The sequence below is a fragment of the Macaca nemestrina genome, chromosome 13, assembly GCF_043159975.1.
Source record: "Macaca nemestrina isolate mMacNem1 chromosome 13, mMacNem.hap1, whole genome shotgun sequence".
NCBI classification, from domain to species: Eukaryota; Metazoa; Chordata; class Mammalia; order Primates; family Cercopithecidae; genus Macaca; species Macaca nemestrina.
Window position 1 is genome coordinate 119,871,518 of NC_092137.1, and position 27,571 is coordinate 119,899,088.

The following is a 27,571-nucleotide window of genomic DNA, read 5'->3' on the forward strand; positions in this document are numbered from 1 at the left end:
CAGGGGGCAGGGCTCCTCTCTGCTCTGCGCAAGCTCCCGTCTTTAAAAAAGACTCCCTTGAAGAGGATGGAAGCTCACAGTAAACTGTCCTGGCCCGTATCCAGCCGTGTAAACCGTAGAGCCCCCCTCGGCGGGGACAGGACCCCATTTCTGTAACCTGATGTCTGGGTGAGGGCGGCAGGTTCTGCTGGAAGCAGCTGCAGGACTCCTCCTAGTGCTGTGGGCTCAGGCCTGGGCCCCAACCTTGGGGGGAGGGTGGAGGGAGTGAGGGGTAGGGTCCAGCCCAGGAAACGAGCCTGTAAGGAGGTGGTGCTCCTTGATGTTGGGGACTGGGGGCTGGGCTGGCAGGACCCTGCGGGTTGCTCAAGGACCCCTTCCCATTTCTGCAATTACCGTTACTTCTGAAGTGAAGAGCTTCACCAATACAGTCACCTGGGCCTTTGGGGCTCCTGCCTCCTCCCCCTGCCTGGCTCCTGCCTTGGCTTCCTGGCTCCTGGGCATGAGAGGGGCATGGGCAGGCAGGCAGCCTCTTACTGGCCAGATGATGCTGAAAGCCTGCATTGCAGAGGTGGTTGCTTAGCCTTTCAACAGGGCACATACAATGCCCATTCTGGGCGGGAGGCAGCTAAGGCTTTGAGGCATCAGGTCCTCCCCAGGTCCTTGGGCTGCACATAAAGCGTAAACCGTGGAGTTGGGTCTGAAGCTGGTTTTATATTCTCCCCGTCACATCCTGCTGCGTTGCTGCAGGATCACCTGCCCCAGGCCAGGCACTTTGCCAGGGCTCCCACATAGCTTAGCTGATTGCATCCTGAAAACAACACCGCAAGATAAGGATTGCCTGATTCTTCATTCTAACGACTGGGGAGGCTCAGAGCATGTAAGTCACTTGCACAGCCATGTACATTTGCCAGGGCTTTCTGCTCCCGAAGACCATGCTTTCCAAGACTCCTCAGATGCCCAGACCTGCTGTTGGGTGGGAGGTGCGGTCCTGCGTGACTAAGGGACTCCTGGGTGAGTCCATCGGCGTGGCCCTCTGCCTGCACCCTCCAATCTGTCTCCTCCCAGCCAGATCCATGGGTCCTTCCCAGTCTGACTACAGCATTTCTTGTGTCTGAGCCCTTCCCCACACTCCCCACAGGCTCCAGCCTTGTACTCCCTGTTCCCCAAGCACTCCCCTACCACAGGCCTCACACCTGTCTCCTCTCTGCCCAGGGACCTGCCCCACTGGCTGACTGCCCACAGACCACCCTGAGTAGCTTTGCCAGCTCTCTTCCCTTCCTCCACCCTGGGCAGAGGTGACCGTTCTCATGTGGTTTCCCTCTAGACAGCACTCCACACACTTCCTTTATGAGTGGGTTACGGACATGGCTGTCTGCCTCCTGCACAGACCGAGGATTCTCGAGGGTGGGGACGGCACCTTAGGTTCTGGTGTACTCAGAGGGAGAGCACATAGTAGGTCTTCAGGAAAAGGTTTTCAAATAAGATTGCGTTAAACTTCTGGAGGCAAATTATCTCCCTTCTTTTCTGATCAAATGCTTTTTATGTTTGAGAGATGTGGCAATAGTGTAAGAATTTACCACATGCTGAAATAGGTCTCAGTGATAAAGAATAACAGGTTTAATTTTTAATTCCAGGTTTTAACTGCATGAGTGTGTGCTATGAGTATATATGGCTGCATGTCTCAAGAAATTCACTGGGTTTAAAATGTGGGCTTAGCTACTGCCAGTGTGATTTGATGAGAGCGGATAGAGGTCTCAGATCCACCCTCGGATTCCACTGTCAGGCCCAAGGACGGACCCCTGGCCATTGACTGATGCCAAGTGGGTGCCTGGCAGCAGCCTTCCTTCCCCTCACTGCTTCTGGACGCCTCAGCCGTGAGTCAGAGCATGTGCAGCGTGGGCTTGTGCGGGTGGCAGGGAGCCCAGAATTAGCTCAGCTGCGTTTCAGCAAAGGCTGCAGCGGGGAGGGGGAGGCTGTGCCAGGCGGGGGCTGAGAGTCAGCACCCTCAACCACAGTGGGGGTCGGCTCTCAGGAGCTGTCATAGACCTCAGGGCATTCAGGGAAAGCCTGCTGTGAGCCGAGCACAAGCCCGATCATAGATGAGCAGAGGGTCACAGGACCAGGCCTTGCAAAGCACAGCTGCTGTGACCCCAGCGTGCCGGAGACAAACATGGGCCCTGAATGGGCGTGGCCAGGTCATGCCTGGGGAGCGAGTGGCAGACAGGTGTGAGCATCACCGAGCTCACTGCTCACGGTGCAGCAGGGACGGCCGGCTCAGCGCCTTCACCTACCCCCGGCACCCCCAGGCAGGCAGAGGCAATACCAGACAATGCATCACCTCCTGTCTGGCCTTCCTTTACTCTTTGCAAACTGCCTTTTTGTTAAAAGGCAGAGAATTGTTGGCACAGGTACTTTAATATATTGCAAAATGTTTTATTTGCCCTTGCGCCGTTCCTGCTCATTCTAAACTCTGGCACGGGTATGCTGCCCAGGACGCCAGTGGTTGTCACACCAGAAAACAGGGAAGCCGCGCTTGTCACTCTTGGCTCATTAGGGCAGAATACAATGTGGGCTTTGTGCCTCCCGGGGGTGCAGAGGGGCCAGGTACTTGTGTCACCACCAAATGAGCCAGCTAGATGGAACAGTAAAATATGTAATCACGAGCGTGTCAGCATTGTTCTAGAACAACACGTCTTTAAAGGCTTTGGTACGTGGTATGGGCACACCATGTTACCTTTGTGGATTTCCTGTAGCCACATGGGAAAACACAGGCGGAGCAGGGATTGGTGTGTTTGCGGTTTCCATGGGTTTGATTTTATGAGCACTGCAGACTGGGAGGAAATCAAAACACCCTCAGGTGCTCAGGGTGGCCCAGCTTGGAGGCTCAACCAGATGGTTTCTACCCTGACCTGGCCTTGGTCACCAGCATTCGGGTTCACAGAACCAGGGTGAGCTGGCTGCAGAGCGTGGCCAAGGGGCCACCCACTGGCTCCTTCCAGTGGGCTTGGGAGCACACGGTCCTGCAGGTGCCTCCCTTCCTGGCACTGGCACCCCTCACTGAGATCTGGTCCTTCTGTTTGATCTTTGGACGTCGCGTGTTGGATGACACCTGGGCCCGACACGAAGTGGGACATTCTCATCTGTGGGAGTCTGAGACCACAGACCTTGCTGCCATCAGCCTTGTCCCTGCGGAGCCTGATGTAATGGGCGGCCTGTGGAGGCCGCTTGCTAAGTGCTGTGGACTCCCACCCTGTCCACGTCCCTCTGCTGGCACCGGTCCCGGAGGCATTGTGCAAAGGGTCTCACACATCTGGAGAAACCCTCCCACTGATGTAGCCTCTGTTCTTTGCAAGGCCCAGCGTGCACCCAGCAGTCTCGCTTGAGCCCCCATCCGCTATGAGTGGGCCAGGGCCAGAATTCATATGCCCCTTTTAAGGACGAGATACCTGAGGCCTAGAAAGCAGAAGGGGGGTGTGCCTGTGATGAGAGCAGAAGCACGGGCGTGGGGGTCTCCCGCCTCTCAGTTCAGCACCTCACCCAGGTACCTGCTGCTCCCCTGACGCTTGGCACTATCTTGCCAGGACGTGCTGCCAACAACTTCTCAGCCTCCCTTTAAAAATAAAAGGTGTCTTAGATTTTTCTGATTCTCTGTGCCCAGCAAACTCACTGGAAGCGAAGCCCAGAACAGCCCCTCTTTTACTGAGCGGTAATTCCCGGCAACCCTGGGCTCAACACCTTATTTACATCGCCTCATTTAATCCTCCTGTCACTCGTGAGAGGAGGCACCATTATTGGCTCCACTTTGTAGAAAAGGAAATGGGCTCTGTCAGAGCAAACCCTGGCCGAGGCCACCAGCAGGTGAATGGAGCCAGGCCTGGCGAATTGCAACACTACGCTCTGACGGCAGGTGGGTGTGGAGGGAGGGAACGCTCCAACTCCAGCTCTCTCGGCTTTGAGGCTGCTCCTTGTTTTGTAGAAACGGTTGTCATTGTGAGCAGAGGAGACTCTGGTTCTGGGGGGTCCTCAAAGCAGTGGCTGGGAAACAAGGAGCTTATTTATTTATTTATTTTGAGACAGAGTCTTGCTGTGTTGCCCAGGCTGGAGTGCTGTGGCGTGATCTTGGCTCACTGTAACCTCCACCTCCCAGGTTCAAGTGATTCTCCTGCTTCAACCTCCCAAGTAGCTGGGATTACAGGCACGTGCCACCACGTCCGGCTAATTTTTTGTATTTTTAGTACAGACAGAGTTTCACCATGTTGGTCAGGCTGGTCTCAAACTCCTGGCCTCAGGTGATTCACCCACCTTGGCCTCCCAAAGTGCTGGGATTACAGGCGTGAGCCACCGCACCTGGCCACAAGGAGCTTCTTAGACTACGTTTTCAGAGGTGAGACAGTCTCCCGTTCTCAACGGGGAAGTGGGAGGTCCTGCCTGAAGGTGCGTCCCAGCTCACGGCCGCCTTGGTAGGAGATCTCTGAAATCAGCTTCCTGCAGGTAGGAGCAGCTGGAGGAGGAGACAGAGCCAACCTTCTGAGGTGGGAAGTAGTGCGAAGTTATCGGGGAAGTGCGACGTGGGAGAGATGGCGTTACTGACTACTCATGATGTACTAATCCGGAGGGGTGGGAATCGGGGCAAAATGTAGCCATTTTCCGCTTCAGAATTAAGTTTCCCCTTTTTGAAAGCGGCCCAAGCCCCGCTACCCATTCCTTTTGTTGTTGGCTTCCATAGCGACTCCGCAGGCCCTCTGCCACGCTCACGGATGGGCTTTGTACCTCGGGACAGGCTCTGTGAGTTTACAGGTGGCAGAGGGACAAGATTCTCCTGCCTGTAAGGGAACCAGGGAAAAAGAGCAAAGTGGCCAGGTGGCTTGGGGTGTGCTAACAGATGGAGCTTTTGGTGCCAGGCCCGTTCCCTGGAGAGGCCGGCTGGTCTGGGCATCAGGTTTCAGTGGGCCTTAGAGCAGGCGGGTCAGCAGCAGGAAGGTGCTGGAGGGAGGAAATGCCATTTGCCCGGCCAGTGTTTGCTCGCATCCTGCAGCCTGACAGCTCAATTTGTTTGCACCCTCAGACTTCATGAGCAGTGGTTTGACGATGGTTGCTTGGGTCCAGATTACATGGAAACCTTTAGAACCTCCCCTGGGTTTGCATCCTGAGCTAATAATCATAACTGCTTTCTCAGATGTATAATAAGCGTTTTCCTGAACCTGCTCACCCCTTCTTATAAGTTACAGCAGTGACATCGCAGTTTTTACATGTAAACCAGAAGCAAGGTGAACCAAAATAAAGAAAGCAATTTTATGAACAAATACGTTCCCCTTGAGAAGCACCAGGAATCGAATGCAAATATCATAAGGGACAGTTAAGAATCTGCTGTTGCTATCTAGGGCTCATGAATCTCCTGATGTGCAGATAAACCATACATAGCAATTGCTTGGCAGCTTTCTGCCCATCTCTCCTGAATTTTCGCTGGAGAAACCTCCCCAGAGTCTCGGAGGAAGCAGAGCTGCTGAGATGCCAATTCTCTGTGTGAGGCTTAAACTCAGGACGCATTTATACATCCTGTACTCTCAGTGTTTGCACGAAGCTTTTAAACACAGGGCTGGGCGAGACACGTTTGGGGCAGTGGGCTTTTTCCGAGTGTAGACCTCTGAACCTTTAGGATTATTCTGGCTGTGCAAATTTACTGATACAAATAAATACAGGGACTCAGGCTAGGCTGAGAGAAAGTAGATGAGGTATGAATGAAATTTATTTCTGTACAGATGGACTTTTAGCAGAAATTGTGAGGCTCAGTCCACTTCCAAGTGTAGGTCCCAGCCTTCTGTGCCAGCCACTGGCAGCTCCTACTACAGAGTGGCTGGGCTGGGCCAGACTCTGAATGTTGCTGTGCCGCTGATAGAGGCAACAGCAGAGAGGGGAAGGTCACTGGACTATAAGCCACCTTGGAAACCTGAGCGTTGGTCTGTTGTCCAGGGCAAGTGGCAGCTTGTACCAGGGAAGGGAGGGGACAGAGCTTAATGGAGTTTATCTGCCTGATAGGCATTTGCAGCAATAGAATGAGTTTGGCTTTGGGGTTTTGTTTGGGCTGATCAAATCTTTCTGTTCACTCCCAAGCCGTTGGGTTGACGGACTATCCACAGGCTGTGGGATGGGAGAAACTGTGGAGCCATCCAGCTGTGTGGCCAGGAAGGAGGGCTAGCCTCTCCCCTGCCAGACCACTCACTGCAGGGACAGGGCAGGCATTTGCCAGGTAAATCACTTGCTGGAGGGTTGACGTGGAACGGCGTCTGCAAGCGAGGCGGTGTGGGACCCATTCCTGTCCCACAGCTGAGATTTTGGAATTGTCTGGAAGAGACGCCCTACCTGAGGGTGACCTCAGAGCTGTCTAGGCTACACATTTAGGGTCTCCTGTTCTTGTGGCTTGCCTCCCAGATGAGACAGCCAGTCCGCCCACTGGTTACAGCTTTCAACACGAAAGGAGCTCCAGGGCACTGGCAGCTCCTACTACAGAGTGGCTGGGCTGGGCTGGGCCAGAAAAGCCATGAGGTGAGATCCCTCCCATTCCAGCTTCAGAACTGCATGTTCTACCTGACGTCGGAGATGAAAACTGGCCTTCTATTCCCATGGGTTTACTTGAAGGTATACGTTTTACTCCTGATGCCTTGCAAGATTTGCAGAGACGTTCAACACGTGCCGAAACATTAGGTTTTCTGCTTCAAGAAATACTCCCTCATCATCCTTTTTCATCTGGTCTTAGTGTATGCAGTTCACCTGGCAGTCGCTTCTATGCAGCAACCAGAGTCACCTTTTAAAATGTAATCAGACTTCCAATCCCAGACATGATGGAACAATAAATATCAGACTGACTATTCTTTCCCAAGCAATTGTGATATCGGATAGAATGCATGAAGGAACTGGTTTCAAGAATGGAACAACACTCAGTGCAGGTCTTTGATCCAACCGGAAGCTTGTGAGTCAAGCCCCACATTCATGCTGGCTTTCTGTCTGAGAGCGCCCTCGAAACCAAGGCGCAGGGAAGCAGAGGTCACCAGAGAGCCAAGCACAAGCAGCAGAGATCAGAGTACAGGCAGCTGGAACTTGCCGGGGAGGGTAGTGGAGAGGAGGGTTCTGAGCAGAGCAGGGACTTCAGATGTCCTCAAAGTGATCTTGAGTCTTGGCCAAATGCTAGGCTGCATTTGCACGGGGAACGAGTCTTTGAGGCTCGGCGGAGAACAACTACTGGGCAGGACGTTGCGGGGAGGATGGTGAGCTAAACACAACCTGGAAGTCACACAGTCACATTGTGCTGGGAGACTAAGAGTTTTTGTTTTGTTTTATTTGTTTTTTGTTTTTTTTTTCCCCCTGAGATGGAGTTTCACTGTTGTCGCCTAGGCTGGAGTGCAGTGGCACGATCTTGACTCACTGCAACCTCCGCCTCCTGGGTTCAAGTGATTCTCCTGCCTCAGCCTCCCGAGTAGCTGGGATTATAGGTGCCCACAACCATGCCCAGCTAATTTTTGTATTTTTAGTAGAGAAGGGATTTCACCGTGTTGGCCAGGCTGGTCTTGAACTCCTGACCTCAGATGATCAACCCGCCTCAGCCTCCCAAAGTGCTGGGATTACAGGCGTGAGCCACTGCACCCAGCCAAGACTTAGGGTTCCAATCTGCTAGAGTGAGGAGACCTTACTGAGCACCTTGAACGTTGAATCCGAGATCACAGAAAGGTCATACATTAGGAATAAGATTGCTCTAGCCCCAAGACCACGCTAAACTCTCCATAACAAAACCTAAAAATAAGCCTTGTTAGAATCCAGATGCTATGCCAGTCAACTAACTCTCTGCCAGAATAAAACTCAGCACTCTTCAAACAAATTATTATCTGCAATAGCCAGCATACAATTTAAAAAATCACTAGACAGGCAGGACAGGAGACTAATAACGAAGAGAAAAGATCAATAAATACCAACCCATACAAACATAGTGGGTGCACAAACAGGAATTTCAGCAGAGAAGTGGCAATTTAAGAAACAACTAAATGGTCATTCCCAAACTAGAACATATAATATCTCAAATGAAGAATTCACTGGATGGATGGCCAGGCGCGACGGCTCACACCTGTAATCCCAGCACTTTGGGAGGCCGAGGCAGGCAGATCACCTGAGGTCAGGAGTTTGAGACTAGCCTGGTCAACATGGCAAAACCCTGTCTGTACTAAAAATACAAAAATGAGCCTGATGTGGTGGTACACACCTGTAGTCCCAGCTACTCAGGAGGCTGAGGCAGGAGAATTGCTTGAACCCATGAGGTGAAGGTTGCAGTGAGCCAAGATTGTGCCACTGCACTCCAGCTTGGGTGACAGAGCGAGACTGTGTCAAAAAAAAAAAAGAAAAAGGAAAAAGAAAAAGAATTCTCTGGATGGATCTAAGCGCAGTTTGGACACTGGCAGAAGAAAATGTCAGTGAGCTTGAAGACAGATCAATAAAAACCATTCAAACTGAGTCACAGAGTGACGAAACACCGAAAAGAAGTTAGCGGAGCCTCAGTGACATGTGAGAGATGATATGAAATAGCCCAACAAGTGCAATTGGAAGTTAGGAGATGAGAGAGAGATTGGGGCCAAAAAATATTTGAGGATATTTCCCCAAATTTGATGAAAACATATCAGCCTACAGATTCTAGAATTTCAGGGAACCCCTAGCAGGATAAACTTAAAAAAATCACACCTAGGCTGGGCGTGGTGACTCATGCCTGTAATCTCAGCACTTTGGTTGGCTGAAGAGGGCAGATCACCTGAGGTCAGGAGTTCGAGACCAGCCTGGCCAACATGGCAAAACCCTGTCTCTACTGAAAGTACAAAAAATTAGCTGGGCATGGTGGTGGGTGCCTATAATCCCAGCTACTCAGGAGGCTGAGGTAGGAGAATCACTTGAACCCAGGAGGCGGAGGTTGCAGTGAGCCAAGATGGTGCCACTGCCTGGGCGACAGAGCAAGACCCCATCTAAAAAAAAAAAAAAGACAATCACACCTACGTACACTAGAATTAAATTGCTGAAAATCAGAAATAAAAATAAAATATTAAAGCAGTCAGAGGAACGAAGGCACATTATGTATAGGGGAACAAAAATATGGATATGTTTGATTTCTCATCAAAAACAGTTCAAACTCATAGACAATGGGAGGACATCTTTAAAGTTCTGGAAAAACTGTCTCAAAACTAAATGTGAAACAAAGGCATTCAGATTGACAAAATATGACCGAAACTGTTCTCTGCAGACTTTCATTATAAGAATCATTAAAGGAAAGTCTTGAGGCTGAAGAGTAATGTCCCCATATAGAATATGAACCCATATGAAGGAATGAAAAGTGCCAGAAATGGGAAATAATGTGATAAATTTAAAAGAATTTCTGTCCGGGCGCAATGGCTCACACCTGTAATTCCAGCACTTTGGGAGGCCAAGGCAGGTGGATCACGAGGTCAGGAGTTCGAGACCAGTCTGGCCAACATGATGAAACCCCATCTCTACTAAAAATACAAAAATTAGCTGGGCGTGATGGCGGGCACCTGTAATCCCAGCTACTCGGGAGGCTGAGGCAGGAGAATAGCTTGAACCCGGGAAGCAGAGGTTGCAGTGAGCCAAGATCACGCCACTGCACTGCAGCCTGGGTGACAGAGCGAGACTCCATCTCAAAAAAAAAAAAAAAAAAAAAAAAAAAAAAAAAAAAAAAGAACTTGTTTTCTCATGTTAAAATTTTTTAAAAAGACAATTGGAGTTTAAAGCAAAAGTAAGAGTAATTTATTACAGAGTCTACATGGCAGGTCCTGAAATAATGTGTGTGGTTTCCTTCAACATTGTTGTTTCATTATAAGGTTGATGAGAGAAAAAAAATTGGTTTTGTTACATCTTTTCACTTAAAGTCACAGTTTCCAGGAACCTATTAGCAGTGCTGAGTGAAGACTTCCTGTATCAGGAATGAAAGAGGGCCTATTAATACAACTCTTATACATATTATAAGGATAATAATGGGATGTTAATAACTACTGCATGTCAATAAATTCAACAAATTAAATGAAAAAGGTAAATTCCTTGAAAGACAAATGATCAAATTTGACACAAGAAGAAAGTGAAAATATGAATGGCCCTAAGTTTGATTTTTTTTTTTAAGAAAATAAAATTTATAATTAAAAACTTATCCACAAGGAAAACTCCAGGACCAAATGGCTTCACTGGTGAATTTTAGAAAGCATTTTAAAAAGAGGTTGGGTGCAGTGGCTCATGCCTGTAATCCCAGCATTTTGGGAGGCCGAGGTGGGTGGATCACTTGAGGTCAGGAGTTCAAGACCAGCCTGGCCAACACGGTGAAACCCCGTCTCTACTAAAAATACAAAAATTAGCTGGGCATGGTGGCATGTGCCTGTTATCCCAGCTACTTGGGGCGATGAGACAGGAGGATCGCTTGAATCCAGGAGATGGAAGCTATAGTGAGCAGAGATCACACCACTGCACTTTAGCCTGGGTGACAGAACGAGACTCTGTCTCAAAAAAAAAAAAAAATGAGGTAACACCAGTCTTGCACTGAATCTTTCACAAAGGAGGGAGTAACACTTCCCAAATAATTTTGAGGTCAGCGTGTTAGTCCATTTGTGTTGTTATAAAAGAATACCTGTGACTGGGTAACTTATAAAGCAAAAAGAATTTTTAAAAGTTGTTATGAAAGAATATTTGAGACTTAGTAATTTATCAAGCAAAGAGGTTTATTTGACTCATAGTTCTGCAGACTATAGGGAGTGTGGTGTTGGCATCTACTTCTGGTGAGGGCCTCAGGAAGCTTCCAAGCATGGTGGAAGGCAGGGGGAGCCTGCCTGTCGCAAGGCAAGAGAGGCAGCAAGAGAGAGGGAGGTGAGGGCCCAGCCTCTCTTTAACAGCCATGTCTAGCGTGAACTCATTACTATGGGGAAGACACCAAAGCATTCAGGAGGGATCCACCCCCGCGACCAGAACGCTTCCCACCAGGCCCCATCTGCAACTTTGGGGGTCGCATTTCAACATGAGATTGGGTGGAGGACATAATATCGAAATGGTATCAGCCAGTATAGCCATGATTTTTTTAAAAAGGAAAAGAAATGACAAACCAATATTCTTCATAAACATAGAGACACAAGAACACAAAGTGAGCAGTGAGGGGCCCATGTGGCTTAGTTCTTCTTGAATGAAATGAAATAAATTTAAAAAGGTGGCTTTGTTCTTCTTGAATGAAAATTGAGTCAATAAACACTCATGGGTCCGTTGTCACGTGGAAGGCTGGGCATTCAGGTGCAGTATCTAATTGGATCCTCAAACTGGACAGGAAAAAATGGCATCTTCATCTGCTCAGATGAAGAAGCAGGCTGAGAACAATCACGTGGGTTTCCCAAGGCCATTCCCATATGTGGTGGCTCATCTGGGACAAGCATCCAGGTCTTCAGACGGCAAGGCCGGTTCTCTGTAGGAGGGCTCCCATCGAGAGACTTTCTCTGCTGAATGAAGGGTGGGGGTGTGGCTGGGACAGAGAGTCGCCTGGCGACTGTGATGCCGTAGTAACCGCAGTGGGGAGTTCCCTGGAGATCTGTTCCCGAGGAAAGGACAGTGAGGGTGTACCTAAGTAAGGAAAGGGATTGCAATAGTTCAGTGGAGGGTGCGTGGAAAGGGGGCTCCCGTATCACACTGTTTTATGTTCGGCGTCTGACCTCTCAGTGTTCCTTCTGTTTTTATAACTCTCTAGGGATCATTTTACCCTGTCCTCACAGCATTTGAGGCTGATGGGCACTCCAAGTATCGATGACACCTGGGAGGAAAGCGGCTGAGGGCTCTCTTACATGAGGCTGTGTGCCTCTGTTTCACAGATGTCTTTCTGGGCACGGAGCCGCTAGGGGACATGCCAGAGATCAGACGAAGTAGCGTCACCCAGACTAAGGGCCAGGAGAGCAGGACTGCCGAATGCGGCAGTGTTTCTCAATCGCAGAACCACACTCGCGTGTACGCACGTGGACGCGTGCGCGTGTTGAAGGATGATCCTGCAAAGAATATCTTTCTCTTCATAATTTAGTGATGCATCTGACTTAAAAATGACTACTGAGACTAACTTCAAGAGCAATCAGAGGGGGAAGCTTGTGAGAATATCTACTGCATTCTCAGAGTTTGGGGTTAATCAGATGCAAATAGTTTCATCGTTGGTATATTGGCACGTTGGGGAAAAAAATTATTCCTTGATTTAAGTGTTTGCAGTAGTTGAAAGCATCTGTCTCCTCCACATGCCCACGGAGATGCGATTTCTTCCCCAAGGTGGAATTATTTAACAGAGTGAAGTGAAGGCGATGTCCGCTCTTACGCCTCACTGAGAGACAGTTAGAGGACCCCTTCATTTTTTTCTTAGATGAGATTTTTAGGCATTGGGGGGAAAACAAAATGGGTTTTGAAATGAGGGAGTTTTTACAAATGATGTATCTTGAAGGTGGGCTTTTGGCAAGTTTACGACAGCGGGTCCCTCAGCCCCCCGATCATGGTCCATACGCCCCCAGGGATGGAGCAGTGAGCCCACTCGGTGTGAGCCTTGCCGTGAGTCTGTGCAGCAGTGAGGGAAGCGGAGGCCCGGAGGGAGCTCCTTGTGGCTTCAGGCTGTTTTGATCAAGGTGCTGAATCTTCCAGTTCATGTGAAGCCCTGGGGCTGGGAGAAGTGAGCTCTCCCCAGGCTTCTGCGTCATTGAGGTCAGGTGTCCTCAGGAGTAGAGGCTGATCCCATCCCCACAGCAAATGGACAGGAGCACTCCGGTCCTAGGGGTGAGGGCCCCCTCACCTGCTGCTGTGTGGTTGGGAGAGTGTGCTCGCGCGGCCCTGGGGGTACACGCCAAGGGGAAGGCTGTTTTCATCTCAGGATGCGAAGCTTCCTGGCGGGAGTGGTAAAGCTGGTCGTAGGCTCTAGGACACTCTGTCCGTTTTCCTGAGTAGAGGCAGTAAACGTGGGGGCATGTGTTCTGCGGCTTCTTTGCTTACCTTGGGAGAGATGACCTGTGGGCCAGGATGTTTTCCGGATGAAGAGGTGACTTGAGCCCGGAACACTGAGATGGGGGGTGACTCAGGGTCCCGGAGGTCAGGGAGGCTGGGCCGTGGCAAGTTCTGAGAGTGTGCCCGGTGAGGAGAGGCCTAGTTAGCACAGGTCCCTCGGTCCTACAGACCCTTCCCTCCGGCTAGAGGGATGGTCAGGCTCTGGCAGCAGCCAGTGACCCCCATCCACGCTCATCTTAAATGCCTTTGAAAGCCAGACGCCTGGTTTATGAACTGGGAGAGGGGATACATCTGCTCTGAAGACCAGAACGCCCGTGCCCACTGCTCAGGAGCCCCTGACACCCACACAGTCAGGAGCCCCACACACTCGGGGAGCCCGCTTCATAGTCATCAGAGTGTTTGCTGGCGCGGCTGGAATCCTCAAGGGAAAGGTCTCGATCCCGTCTTCGCAGAAGGATTATGTTTCCTGGCAGGGTCATCACTTGCCTTCTCCGGAGGCCTGACTCGGGGCTGTGCAGGCAGAGCAGGAGCGAAGGCTGCCGGAGACTCCTTCAGCATAGAGCTGGCAGCCCTGAGAGAGGCGAGCCCGCTCGTGTCCGTGACTACACCTGTCCTGCCTCCTTTCACTGATGACGTTCTCCCCTTGTGCCGTATGGGCTGACCTGACCTCTACATCTCATTTGCAAGCTGTTTCCAAGTCACAGTTTAGGATCGGTCGGTGTCCAAGTCGCTAGCCCTGGTTGTTCCCTTTGCAGACCTTTGGAACTTTTTACAGTGGAGAATGGCCTTTTCTGACTGTCCTGACATGGGAGCCTCTTCCATCTGTGACCTCCCACTTTCTCAGTTGGTGTCCAGACTTCATTGCGCCTGCCTTAGTTTGCAGCTTCTCTTGTGTTCCTGTCTTACTGCTTCGCCCAGCTCGCGAGTTCCTGGGGAAGGGTTGCATTTGATCCTGATGTGCAGCCAGCTGGGCGCAGTGTGTCCCCGGCAAGCTGTTGTTAATACTCACCAGCACCAGGTCACTCGTTAATACTCACCAGCACCAGCTCATGTGATGCACACCCTGGTGGGGTTCACTCAGGTTTGCTCATTCTAACCCAGGATTCCGGACTCTAACAAAAGGCCCTATCCCAGAGTATAAATTGGAGTCTCTAGACTGTGTCTCTTTTGTGATTCAGGACTTTGAGAAGACATAAGATTTCTTGAGAACTGCAGGCCCTGTGTGGTCTGATGTGTGTGTGGTCCCGTCACAGATCCAGGATAAGATGTCCTGTGGGCTGTGATGTCCACCTGTGGACCCCAGTTTGCTTGTTGGTTAGGCCCCAGGCCACGTGGGCTGGCCACCCAGGACGTCTGCTCTGCCCTTCAGGGCTCTGAGCTCTGGATGCGGGGATCCCTGGGACTGAGGTTTGTGCCATGCCCTGTGATCTGTATATAGATCAGGGTTCTCCCAAGGGCTGAGTTGGGAAGATCTTGGTGGGAACTAAAACCAGAAGTCCTATTGTGTCATGCTGGCAACTTTCCCACTGTGGCAGAGGCTCCGTGGACCGTCATGGTCAAAATGGTCACCATGTGTTGAGCCCTTTCTATGGCCAGGCTCTGTGCCAACACATCAGCATTTAACTCTCAACAACCGTGCAAAGAGGGACGAGCCCATTTCACAGATGAGCGGGGTTGCAGAACCTGTCCGAGGTCATGGTACGCTAAGTAGTGGAGCCAAGGGAAAAACTCAGGGCTGCAGAGCCACGTGCCTTTCAGGCCGGACCCTGTGTGCCAGCCCCATTGCTTGCAGAATGGCTCTCTGTCCTAAGTGAGGGGAAGGGCTCAGCGCTTCTTCCTCTGGAGCTTGACTTCCTTTACCTGCCTCCTGCACCATGATAGAAGGTGGAGCCGGGTGAGCTTCTCCTTCACAGCTGAGGCACCCTCCGCAGCCACACTGGAGTCTCTGTTTCCCGTGACTGATCTGCTCTGACTAACAAGGCTGTGGAGTGGAGGGGCCAGATCGCTCCCTGGCTGAGCTTGGACCCTTGCGTCATTTTCAGGGTGCCAGGTCAGGATGCAAGGAGGGTGCTTGGTGCTCTTGAGAGGCCTGCCTTCCTCCGTCCCCCTGCCTCTCCTCCCACTGAGCCTCCGTCCCCCTGCCTCTCCTCCCACTGAGCCTCCGTCCCCCTGCCTCCCCTCCCACTGAGCCTCCGTCCCCCTGCCTCCCCTCCCACTGAGCCTCCGTCCCCCTGCCTCCCCTCCCACTGAGCCTCCGTCCCCCTGCCTCCCCTCCCACTGAGCCTCCGTCCCCCTGCCTCCCCTCCCACTGAGCCTCCGTCCCCCTGCCTCCCCTCCCACTGAGCCTCCGTCCCCGTGCCTCCCCTCCCACTGAGCCTCCGTCCCCCTGCCTCCCCTCCCACTGAGCCTCCGTCCCCCTGCCTCCCCTCCCACTGAGCCTCCGTCCCCCTGCCTCCCCTCCCACTGAGCCTCCGTCCCCCTGCCTTCCCTCCCACTGAGCCTCCGTCCCCCTGCCTTCCCTCCCACTGAGCCTCCGTCCCCCTGCCTTCCCTCCCACTGAGCCTCCGTCCCCCTGCCTTCCCTCCCACTGAGCCTCCATCCCCCTGCCTCCCTTCCCACTGAGCCTCCATCCCACACCTCCCCTCCCACTGAGCCTCCGTCCCCCTGCTTTCCCTCCCACTGAGCCTCCGTCCCCCTGCTTTCCCTCCCACTGAGCCTCCATCCCCCTGCCTCTCCTCCCACTGAGCCTCCGTCCCTCTGCCTCCCTTCCCACTGAGCCTCCGTCCCCCACCTCCCCTCCCACTGAGCCTCTGTCCCCCTGCCTCCCCTTCCCACTGAGCCTCCATCTCCCTGCCTCCCCTCCCACTGAGCCTCTGTCCCCCTGCCTCCCCTTCCCACTGAGCCTCCATCTCCCTGCCTCCCCTCCCACTGAGCCTCTGTCCACCTGCCTCCCCTCCCACTGAGCCTCTGTCCACCTGCCTCCCCACTGAGCTAAGACTTCTCAGACACATTTCTTATGGCGTCAGCCTTGGGCCTCCACCATCAGGCCGCCCTGGCCTTTCAACCCTTTTCTCTCATTTCCTTCATAGACGCCTTTTTTTTTTTTCCATTCCAGTCTCTCTGGGTGCCTCTGACTACTGAGCACATTTTTCTCTTTGCCACCAGTGCCCCCTGCTTGGGCACTCCCCTTGCCTGTGGGGCCACCCCTGGCCATTCCCTTACTGTCCTTCAGGCTCAACTGCAGTCCCAGGTGTTCCACACATGGTGATCGTCCACTTGGCACCTGCTCCTGCACTGCCCTAAGAACATTCTTCTCTTTCTCATGGAGACTCGTTCGACTGTCTGTGTCTGCTCTCCCACTGACTACAAGGTCCTGTGAAGACTCTTGTATATCTTTGTCACTTGGGTGCTTATTACATATTCGTACATTTTTAAAAGGCTTAACGTCTGAGGTTAAGAGCTCTTGTGTCACACATTCGTGTGGCCCAGCGGCCCCCAGGCTGGCAGGGGAGTGGCTGCAGGGGACTGCTTCACTGGAGTCTGGGGAATGGTCTGGTTTGCATGGTGGCAGGTGAATTTCATGTTCCTGCTGCCACCCTGCCTTGGTGGGGTGGGAGGGGCACATCCCAGGCATATCAGCTTGCTTATGTTCAGGTCCCCGTTTGGTTTGACAAAGCAGAGGGTGTGTTGCTGGCGTCCTGACTTTGGGGAGGCCTAGTAGCCATGAACGATCACTGGGGATTTTTCAGTTACAACAAAAGGAGGCTGTGAATTGTGACTCCTGTCTGGATTTCAGCCCGTCTTCCCCCTTTTGGAAGAAGATTACCTTCTGGCAGAAATAAGTGCATTCGTCTTCTATTTAAGGAAAAACAATGTTGTCTTCTTTGAAATAGGCTCTTGCTGTTCTAGGCAGGAGAACAGGTCAGCCTTTGCGCTGCTTAAGCACAGCGGCAGCGGCGGCACTCACCTTTGAGGCACACAGTGACGGGACACGTGGCCTCCCTTCCTCATCCGCACAACGGCTCAGTTTTTCTTGGTGCTGTTAGGAAGACGTTCAGGGCCTCATGGGCCCTGCTGAGCTCTGGATGACATGGGAGCCACAGGCAGATGTTTTGGGTCTGGGCAGACAGCCAGGCTGAGGAGATCAGACTCAGCTCCAGCAAGCCCATCTGACTCCGGTGAACGTGCCCTGGCCCAGAGCACGCTCACTGTGACCAGGTAAGGGGACTGGAGGTGTGCCCTACCTGACTGCGATGCTAAGAGCTGGCTGGCCACCCTGGCCCTCCGTTTTTTGAACTTCTGCGACATTTCTCTTCTAGGCCTCACATTTGTCACTCATCACATGACACCATGCTTCGATGCTTTTACTGTGGGCATGTCTTATCTCCCCACGCTCTTAGCGAGGTGACCTCTTTGAGGCCCCCACATTGCATACCAAGCTGGCTTGCCCATGGCTTGCCGATGAGTATTGATCACTGCTGTTTTTTCTCTTTTATGTGTGAAATACTGTCTGACAGTTAAGCCTCACATTCACATCCCAGTCAAGGACCAACAGAGAATTTTCCTCCAGCGGATTTCATCGTCTGTGCATCTTGACCTTTAGAGTTGCTGGAGCCTAATATAACCAACTCTTGATTCATTATTAGGAATTCACCATTTTGCATTATATGTGACAACCTGTAAATCCCTCAGCAACCTCCCCAGCTGCCTTGAGGCTCCCTGACCCACCCACGGATGGTGAAGGCTTGGGGAGCATCAGGATTTCAATGGAACCTAAGCAAGATGCAGAGAGGACAGTAATAAGCTAGCCACGGAACCTCACAGTGGGCTCGGTGGCTGTGATCTCCTGGGACTGTCTGCCTGGAGGGCAGGGGCTGCACCCCTGTCTCTGTTTTTAGTACCATGCTGCGCACAGGCAGGCATCCAGTAAATGTTTGCTGGATACATTGTCAAACAAGGATATTATCCAAAGTTGCCTTCTAGCTCAAAAGTCTGTGAACAGCTGAACCCATGATTATATGCACCCCTAGTCCCCTCTTGTTTTTGTGGGAATGGTAAAGAAAAACAATAACTTGAGTCTTTATCTACCAAGTTAGGTTTGTAAATAATGAAAAGAAAGGTTACTTTTTCTCCTTTCATTGGATTATGTGGAACATCCCCACTTTAGGAATTTAAAGTGACCAGAAAAAGTTATGAAAGCTTCAAGGTTTTGGTGTTTTGCTAATCTGTTTCAGCAGAAGTCACTGATTTTCTTCATACTCCATGTTATGAAGTTGGTGTGCTGAGATTAGGACACCTGTGACTGAGATGATTTCTTTGGTATCCGTGCAAGATGAAAGGTGGGTGCTAAGAGGAGCAAGGCAAATATATATTTAGCAATGCTGTCAGTGCCTTCACGTTTAATACCAGAAGGGTAAAAGGAACAAACCACCGGTACATGCAACAGCTTGGATGAAGCTCAAAAGCATCACACTTTGTGAACGAAGCCAGTCTGAAAATGTTACATACTGTACGATTCCATTTTTGTGACATTCTCGAAGAGACAGAACGATCGTGATGGGGAACAGATCAGTGGTTGCCAGGGGGGAAGAGTGTGTGGCTGTAGGGGAGCAGCGTGGGGGAGGATTTTGGGGTGGGGGGCGGCGATGGGACAAATCTGCATCCTGACTGTGCTGGTGGCTACATGACTCTACATGTGTGTCAAAACCCATGGACTCGTATGCCAAAACCAAGTCCGATTTATGGTGTGATCCTTCAGAAATAACGTAAAATAATTCCAGAAGGGTGAGCAACGCCTGCCAGGGGTGTCCAAGGGAGAGAGAGTACAGTCACGGGTTCCTAGTTTCTATTTCTGGCTGGGCTAGTAAAGCCCCTTCCTCATCCCTCTTTTCCACTTATCACTGGAGACAGAAACTAACAACCATGGCTTCAGGCTGCTAAAAGCCTAAAAAAAACCAAAACAGAACAACACCAACAAAATAAGATAGGTTGGACAAGCTTGGTAGTCACTGACAACAGGCTCAGACCCCAGCCCTTCCTCCAGAGGCAAGGTGTTTGTTCTGTGCTGAGGTTTAAACACATCCCCAGCCCAGGGCTCACTTCCGTGTTGTGTCAATCATTCTGCCAACAGCAGCTCTCAGGACTCCCTGAAGGTCACAGTCTGGTTTCCTCTGCTACGTAAAAGATTGCAGTTTGCTGCTCTGCCCCAGACTTGCCCCTTAAGGTGAATGTAGGGCACAGGTTTGGGTGGATTTTTTGGGGTCACTCTCAGGATTTATTTCCTTTTGAGACTGTTTATATGAATGTATTTGTTTATGTGAAATTGATGAATTTAGAAGAGTTATTCCCGTTCAGCTCTTGATTTATTCCTCTGAAATGCTTTCTTGTCTGGGGTCGTGCACATGTCCAAAACTCTCCCCAGCACAGCCGTGTTTTGTCTCAGCGAGGGACTCCCCCGTCCACTCGCATGCTTGCATGTGAAACCTGGGTGCATGCTTGCCGTGTCTTCTCCTCACTTCCCGGCCCTTCTTCAGGCACCACATCCTGTGTATTCTGTCCTCAAATTGGCCTACTCCTCCTGTCCCATGCCACCAGCCAGCGCTCTTGCCACAGCCCCCCACTCCCGCTTCTGCCCTGACTTAGTCCATTTGAACTGGTATAGCAAACTTCTGGAGAGTGGTTCCTTACAGTTCTGGAGGCCAAAGTCCTAGATCAAGATGCCAGCAGGTTCAGTGTCTGGTGAGAATCTACTTTTTGGTTTGTAGGTAGCACCTTCCTGCTGTGTCCTCTCATGGTGGAAGGGGCGAGCGAGCTCTCTCGGTTCTCTTTTATCTTATTCATGAGGGCCCCAGCCCCATGGCCTAATCACCTCTCAGAGACTCCACTACCTAATGCCATCAGCTTGGGATTAATATTTCAATACAGGAATTTTGAGGGTACACGAACATTCAGACGTAGCAGCCCTGTAACCAAGGGGATGGATCTTCCTCACACTTGCATTTGATCATGAGATCCTCTGTCTGAAATCTTGCCATGCTCTAATCACCTTTAGAATAGAATCCAAACACCTTAGCATGGTGTAATGTTCTGGAATCATCTAGCCCCGTCTACTTAGTTCCCTTCCCCACCCCAATCCAGCTCTCAGAACTTCAGTGATATTGAATTTCTTCCAGGGCCTTGAGCAGGCTATGCTCCCCCCTGCCTCTGGGCCTTTACATCTGCCATCCCCTGGGCCTAGAATCCCGTCTTCCCTGTTCTTTCCCTCCTTGCCACGCACGATATTTGTCTGGCATGTTTTCCATTCACCTGTCCAACTTCAGCCTAGTTCTCACTTTCTTCCAAGCCGAGCGTCCGTCCTTCCTGCCCTCAAAACCACCAATCCTTCTATCCCAGCACCTTCCCCACTGTGTGTGTCATAATTCTAGATCTAGCCTGTAAGATCTTTGCCACCATGGCCCTCCCTCTGTTGTCACTGTTGTATCCTAGGCACCTAGCATGGGGATTGTAGCTAGAAGCTGCTGAGGACAAATTTTCTGTTGAATGGAGAGCGGCATCTATGAGATCCCAGAGCCATCCACCAACAGGAATTATTATTATTATTTTTTTAAGACGGGGTCTCCTCTGTTGCCCAGGTTGGAGTGCAGTGGTGTGATCAAGGCCCACTGAAGCCTTAATCTCCCAGGCTCAAGTGATCCTCCCACCTCAGCTTCCTCAGTAGCTGGACCACGGGCGCATGTCACCACACCTGGCTAAATTTTTAATTTTTTTTTTTCTTTGTAAAGTTGAGATCTTGCTATGTTGCCAAGGCTGGTCCTGAACTCCTGAGCTCAGGTAATCCTCCCACCTCTGCCTCCCAATGTGCTGAGATTACAGACATGATCCACCATGCACAGCCACCAACAGGAATGTAATGGGTGAAATTTAGGTGCAGGTCCCTGTCTTTGGATTTGCTTACATTCTGCTTAGGGAGATCATAACTGTTGACATACTTGAAAATAAGTGTGTTAAACCATAGGACATCATCTCCAAATGCCATCCAGGGAGGAGAGGACAGAGGCTGAGGAGTTGAGGCTGTTGGAGAAGGTTCACAGAGCTTCTTTCCCCACACCGTTTCTTGCCTGTTTTCTCATTGCGTATATATAAATGTATTGGCCTCACTTCTCTCACTACACAGATTGCCACCCACTCACCAGTGCTGGGCCAGGAGGGCCCACCCGGCACCCCTCTGTGCGTGACTTCAGGTAACTCCGAGGATTTTCCGTCGTACCTTGGGAAATCACGTCTCCGGCTATTTTGTGTGGCCGCTCTGCCCAGCCTCTCAGGTTCACGCTGCTTTTATGTGTTGTGGTTGTGTTGTTGCTTCTGTGCGCTAATTCACATTGACACTCTTCCCCATGTGGCCTCTCCTGAGCCATCTCTCTCCTTCAGGGTGACTTCGCAGCCAAATCGTTTATGGAGATGTGATGGGAGGGGGTGTTCTCACCCTCTTCCCACTCTGCTTTCCCTCCCCCTATACCTAAAATATCGCTTTCTGCTTGGAAAGCAGTGTCTTGAATCCAAGCTTAAGCAGAAGCATTGCTGATTGGAACTATGTAGCCAGCGCCACTGGCGGAGGAAGAGGAAGTGGTGTGTAGGGGAGGTCGGTGCGGGCTCGGAGTAGCTGTCTGTGCTTTGGGCCTTTTTGGGAGGAGCAAGCCCATTGCTTCTGGCTGTCCCTCTGAATCTTCTGGGGAGCTTGAGCATAGCCTGATGCCCACGCCCATGCCCAGTGAATTCAGTCAGAGCTTCTGGGGGTGGCACCCAGGGTCTCCACTCTGCGGTGCACCGGCGTTCAGGTGGATGCGATCATAAGTATTTGCTGATTCTAATGCCCTGACTGGGCTACCCCTGATGGCATGGATTTCCTCAGTAAAAGACAACCTATTCAAAATGAGGCGGACAGAAATAGACCTGGGAGACTTTTTTTCTTTTTAACTACATGAGTAATTGGGGGGAAATACACTACAGAAGCAATAGCAGTAAAAAGGTATAATCCCTTCATCAGAGATAAAGCCGTCGTGTATCCTTCCAGATCTTTTTGATACGTTTACACAGCAGGATGTGAAAATAGAGCTCCTTCAGGCTGGGCAGGCGCGGTGGCTCACGCTTGTAATCCCAGCACTTGTGGAGGCCAAGGCAGGCAGATCACGAGGTCAGGAGATCGAGACCATCCTGGCTACCACGGTGAAACCCCGTCTCTACTAAAACATACAAAAAAATTAGCTGGGCATGGTGGCGGGCACCTGTAGTTCCAGCTACTATGGAGACTGAGGCAGGAGAATGTCGTGAACCCAGGAGGTGGAGCTTGCCGTGAGCCAAGATCGTGCCACTGCACTCCAACCTGGGTGACAGAGCGAGATTCCATCCAAAAAAAAGAAGAAGAAAAAAAAAAAGAAAATAGGGCTCCTCTGCTCTTGACTGAGGACAGTTTGGTGGCACCAGACAACTCCTTGTCCCATGGTGTGGTGAAGGCAGATTGGCTCCAGTGACCCCCAGCCTGCTACAGAGGGGCATCAGGTGGAGAGGATTACCTTGGAGAATGGTGCAGGGAGCCTGTTTCCCTCCCTGTACCCCACGCCCTGCTGCTGTGCCTGGAGGCTGAGGGCACCTGGGAAGGGCCTTTCTGAGCTGATGGTGCTCCTGCAAGGGTGATGTCAGGGTGTGGGCTCCCCACACGGGAGCTGGCCAGGGGTTTGTGAGCTGGTGGTGGAGAGGCCAGGCCCAGGTATCAGAGAGACCAAAAAAGTCTGTGGCTGAGGTCCCTGGGAGTGGCAGAGCAGGGCTACGGAGTGAGTTTAGTAAGAGTGTGAGGAACGGTGCTCTGGGTTTCTGCTTTCACTGTAAGGAGTCCAGCTGGGTCTATCACTGGCTACACTCACATATATGTAATATGCATATTAGGGTTTAGGGTTTTCTTGCAAAAATAAAATCATACCATATATGCATGTTTTCCTCAGATCATTTTAAAATTTTTTAAATTTTATTTCTTTTTTTTTTTTTTTTTTTTTTTTGAGACTGAGCCTCACTCTTTCGCCCAGGCTGGAGTGCAGTCGTGTGATCTCGGCTCACTGCAACCTCTGCCTTCTGGGTTAAAGTGATTCTCCTGCCTCAGCCTCCAGAGTAGCTGGGACTACAGGTGCCCTCTGCCATGCCCAGCTAATTTTTTGTTTTTAGTAGAGATGGGGTCTCACTATGTTGACCGTGTGAACTCGAACTCCTGACCTCAAGGGATCTGCCCACCTCAGCCTCCTCAAGTGCTGGGATTACAGGCGTTAGCCACCATGCCCGGCCTCCTCAGATCATTTTTTTTTAAATTTACATTATATTTTATAGATACTTCTATGTCCATAAATAGATCTACCTCATTTCTTTTAGCTACCCTTTAGTAGCTAATCATTCTCCTACCAAGGAATATTTATGATATGTATAATTTTTTTAATACAAACCTGACTGCAGGGAATATATTTATTCATTTATCTACATTTGCCTCTGTGAATATTTCTTTTTTTTTTTTTTTTTTTGAGACAGAGTCTCGCTCTGCTGCCCAGGCTGGAGTGCAGTGGCCGGATCTCAGCTCACTGCAAGCTCCGCCTCCCGGGTTCACGCCATTCTCCTGCCTCAGCCTCCCGAGTAGCTGGGACTACAGGCGCCCGCCACCTCGCCCGGCTAGTTTTTTGTATTTTTTAGTAGAGACGGGGTTTCACCGGGTTAGCCAGGATGGTCTCGATCTCCTGACCTTGTGATCCGCCCGTCTCGGCCTCCCAAAGTGCTGGGATTACAGGCTTGAGCCACCGCGCCCGGCCCTCTGTGAATATTTCTGTAGAATAAATTCCCAGAGGTGGAATTGCCTGGTCAAAGGATGAGTACATTTAAGATTTTGATAGAAATTGCCAAATGGCTGTCCTGGAAAGGTATATGATTTTTTTACTCCTACAAGCAGTATATTGGCATGCCTATTTCTCATACTCTGCCAGTTGAATAGTGTCTACCTTCTTAAATTTCCAGGAGTCTGGTTGTTACATTTAGTTTTCAGTAGGATTGCCCATTTTGTATTTGCTGTCATGTGAATTGATTTCACATGTCCTTTGCCTAATTTTCAATTGAATTTTTGCCATTTTTCATACTGCTTTCTAGGACCTCTTTATAAATCAAGGATGGATACAGACACACAGACACCCTTTACTGTATGTGTTATATATACGTCCTCCTAGTCTGACTCATGCCTTTCAACTTTATTGAAAGCTTTCCCAAGCTTTCAAGTAGAAAAGGTTTGAAATAATTAAAATAGAAAGTCACATACTTTTAGGACAAAAAATGTAAAGGGCTTATGATTTGTATACAGCCTTCCAAATTGTGTTCAACTTGACTGAATAACAAAGAAAGAAAATATCCAGGATTTACATTGTTATATCTGACTTGGATTGCTATTGTCTCATTTCCTCCTCCCTACTTTTAAAATAATTGAGATATAATTAACATATCCCCAAACAAGGTTGTGAACCATCAATACTATCTAATTCCAGAACATTTTCATTACCCCAAAAAGAAGCCGTGTACCCATTACAGGTTGACCATCCCGATCCAAAATTCTGAAACCCAAAAATCTCCAAAGTTTGGATTTTTTTTTTTTTTTTTGAGATGGAGTCTCACTCTGTCACCCAAGCTGGAGTGCAGTAGCGTGATCTTGGCTCACTGCAGCCTCTGCCTCCTGGGTTCAAGCGATTCTCCTGCCTCAGCCTCCCCAGTGGTTAACAGGTGACCACCACCACGCCTGGCTAATTTTTGTATTTTTAGTAGAGACAGGGTTTCACCATGTTGGCCAGGCTGATGTTGAACTCCTGACCTCAAGTTATCCACCCACCTTGGCCTTCCAAAGTGCTGGGATGACAGGTGTGAGCCACTGTGTCCAGCCAAAGTTTAGAATATTTTATTTATTTATTTATTTTTGAGATGGAGTCTTGCTCTTGTCGCACAGGCTGGAGTGGCACGATCTCAGCTCACTGCAAGCTCCACCTCATGGGTTCAAGCAATTCTCCTGCCTCAGCCTCCCAAGTAGCTGGGATTATAGGCACCCGCCACCATGCCCAGCTAGTTTTTGTATTTTTGGTAGAGATGGGGTTTCACCATGTTGGCCAGGCTGGTTTCGAACTCCTGACCTCAGGTGATCCGCCCACCTCGGCCTCCCAAAGTGCTGGGATTACAGGTGTGAGCCACTGCGCCCGGCCCCCAAAGTTTCAAATTTTTTGGGCATTGACATGTGGCTCAAATGAAATGCTCATTGTAGCATTTCAGATTTAGGATTTTTGGATTTGGAATGCTTACTTGGTATATATAATGTAAAATATTCAAAAATCTGGAAAACCCCCAACTCTGAAACATTTCTGATCCCAAGCATTTTGGATAAGGGATACATAATTTGTACTATTCTTTAAACATTTGGTAGAATTTATCTGGTAGAAGCCACCTGGGCCTTGGCTTTTCTTTGAGGGAAGTTTAAAAAGTCTTAATTCAATCTCTTTAGTTGTTTTGATCTATTCATAATTTTTATTTCTTCTTCAGTCAGTTTTGGTAGTTTGTGTCTTTCTAGAAATTTGACCATTTAGGTTATCTAGTTTGTTGGCATGCCATTGTTTGTATTATGTTCTTATCATCTTGATTTCTGTAATGTTGGTAGTGATGTCTCCTCTTTCATTCTTAATTTTTGTAATTTGAGCCTTCTATCCTTTCTTCTTGGTCAGTCTAACTAAAAGTTTGTTGATTTCATTGATCTTTTCAAAGAACTAACTTTTGATTTTGTTAGTTTTCTTTGTTTTTCTACTCTCAATTTCATTAATTTCTTCTCTAATCTTTATTATTGTTTTTCTCCTGTTTATTTTCAGTTTCTCTTGCTCTTTTCTGATTCCTTGAAGTGGAAGTTTAGGTAATTGATTTGAAACTTTTCTTCTTTTTTAATATTGTCATTTACAGCTATAAATATTGTTGCAAGCATTGTTTTCGCTGCGTAACATAAATGTTGGTATGTGGTGGTTTTGTTTTTATTAATGTCAAAGTATTTTCCATTTCTCTTATGATTTCTTCTTTGATCCATAGGTTATTTAGGAGTGTGTTGTTTAATTTCAATCTATTTGTGAATTTCTCAAATTTCTCTTGTTATTGATTTCTAACTTAATTCTGTTGTGTTTGGAGAACATACCTTGTATGATTTAAATTTTCAAAAATTTGTTGAGACTTATTTTATGACCTAACAGATGGTCTATCCTGGATAATGTTCCATGTGCCTTTGAGAAAAATGTGAATTCTGCTATTATTGGATTGGTATTCTATAGATGTCTGCTAGGTCTAGTTGGCTTATCATGTTTTTCAAGTCTCCTATTTCTTTATTGTTCTTACATTTAATTTTTCTATTAATTATTGAAGGAGGGTACTGAAGATTCCAACTATTACTGCTGTCTTCCTTCAGTTTTGTCAGCTTTGCTTCATGTATTTTTGGCCTCTGATATTAGATGCACATACGTGTATGGTTGTTAAATCTTGATTCATTGGTACTTTTATCATTATACAATTTCCCCCTTTGTCTGCAGTAATTTTTATCTTAAACAGACAGTATTTTTTCTGTTATTAGTATAGCCACTCCAGCTCTGTTTTGGTTACTGTTTTCTTTATTTCTTTCTCCCCTTCCCCTTCTCTTCTCTTCTCTTCTCTTCTCTTCTCTTCTCTTCTCTTCTCTTCTCTTCTCTTCTCTTCTCTTCTCTTTTTTCTTTTCTTTTCTTTGACGGAGTCTTGCTCTGTTGCCAGGCTAGAGTGCAGTGGCATGATCTCGGCTCACTGCAACTTCCGTCTCCCGTGTTCAAGCGATTCCCTTGCCTCAGCCTCCTGAGTAGCTGGGACTATAGGCACATGCCACCATGCCTGGCTAATTTTTTGTATTTTAGTAGAGATGGGGTTTCACCATGTTGGCCAGGATGGTGTCAATCTCCTGACCTCATGATCCACCTGCCTCGGCCTCCAAAAGTGCTGGGATTACAGGCATGAGCCACCGCGCCCGGCCTGGTTACTGTTTTCATAGTATATCTTTTTTTCCATTCTTTTGCTTTCAACCTATTTGTGTCTTTGAATTTAAATGTGAATTTAAATGTGTCTGTTGTATACAGCATAGATGTAGATCTTTTTAAAATTTTATTCTATTAACGTCTGCCTTTTAACTGGAGTATTTGAATTATTTTTACTTAACATAATTTTTTTTTTTTTTTTTTTTTTGAGACGGAGTCTCGCTCTGTCGCCCAGGCTGGAGTGCAGTGGCGCGATCTCGGCTCACTGCAAGTTCCGCCTCGCGGGTTCACGCCATTCTCCTGCCTCAGCCTCCCGAGTAGTTGGGACTACAGGCGCCCGCAACCGCGCCCGGCTAATTTTTTTGTATTTTTAGTAGAGGTGGGGTTTCACCGTGGTCTCGATCTCCTGACCTTGTGATCCGCCCGCCTCGGCCTCCCAAAGTGCT

General features: G+C 49.4%; 1 protein-coding gene across 5 annotated transcripts in view; it reads left to right on the forward strand.

Annotated features, from left to right (window-relative positions):
- Positions 1 to 27,571, forward strand: part of CRACDL (CRACD like) — a 146,127-nt gene that overhangs the window by 22,175 nt on the left and 96,381 nt on the right. Inside the window, exon 1 of one of the 5 annotated variants that reach the window (XM_024795489.2) lies at positions 2,024 to 3,907. The exons of 3 other annotated variants lie outside the window; for them this stretch is intronic. The gene's annotated coding sequence lies outside the window, so the exon portion shown is untranslated. Of the gene's footprint in view, positions 1 to 2,023; positions 3,908 to 3,971; positions 4,385 to 27,571 lie in introns of those variants that run through there. One more of the 5 variants, XM_024795488.2, reaches the window with a different exon arrangement.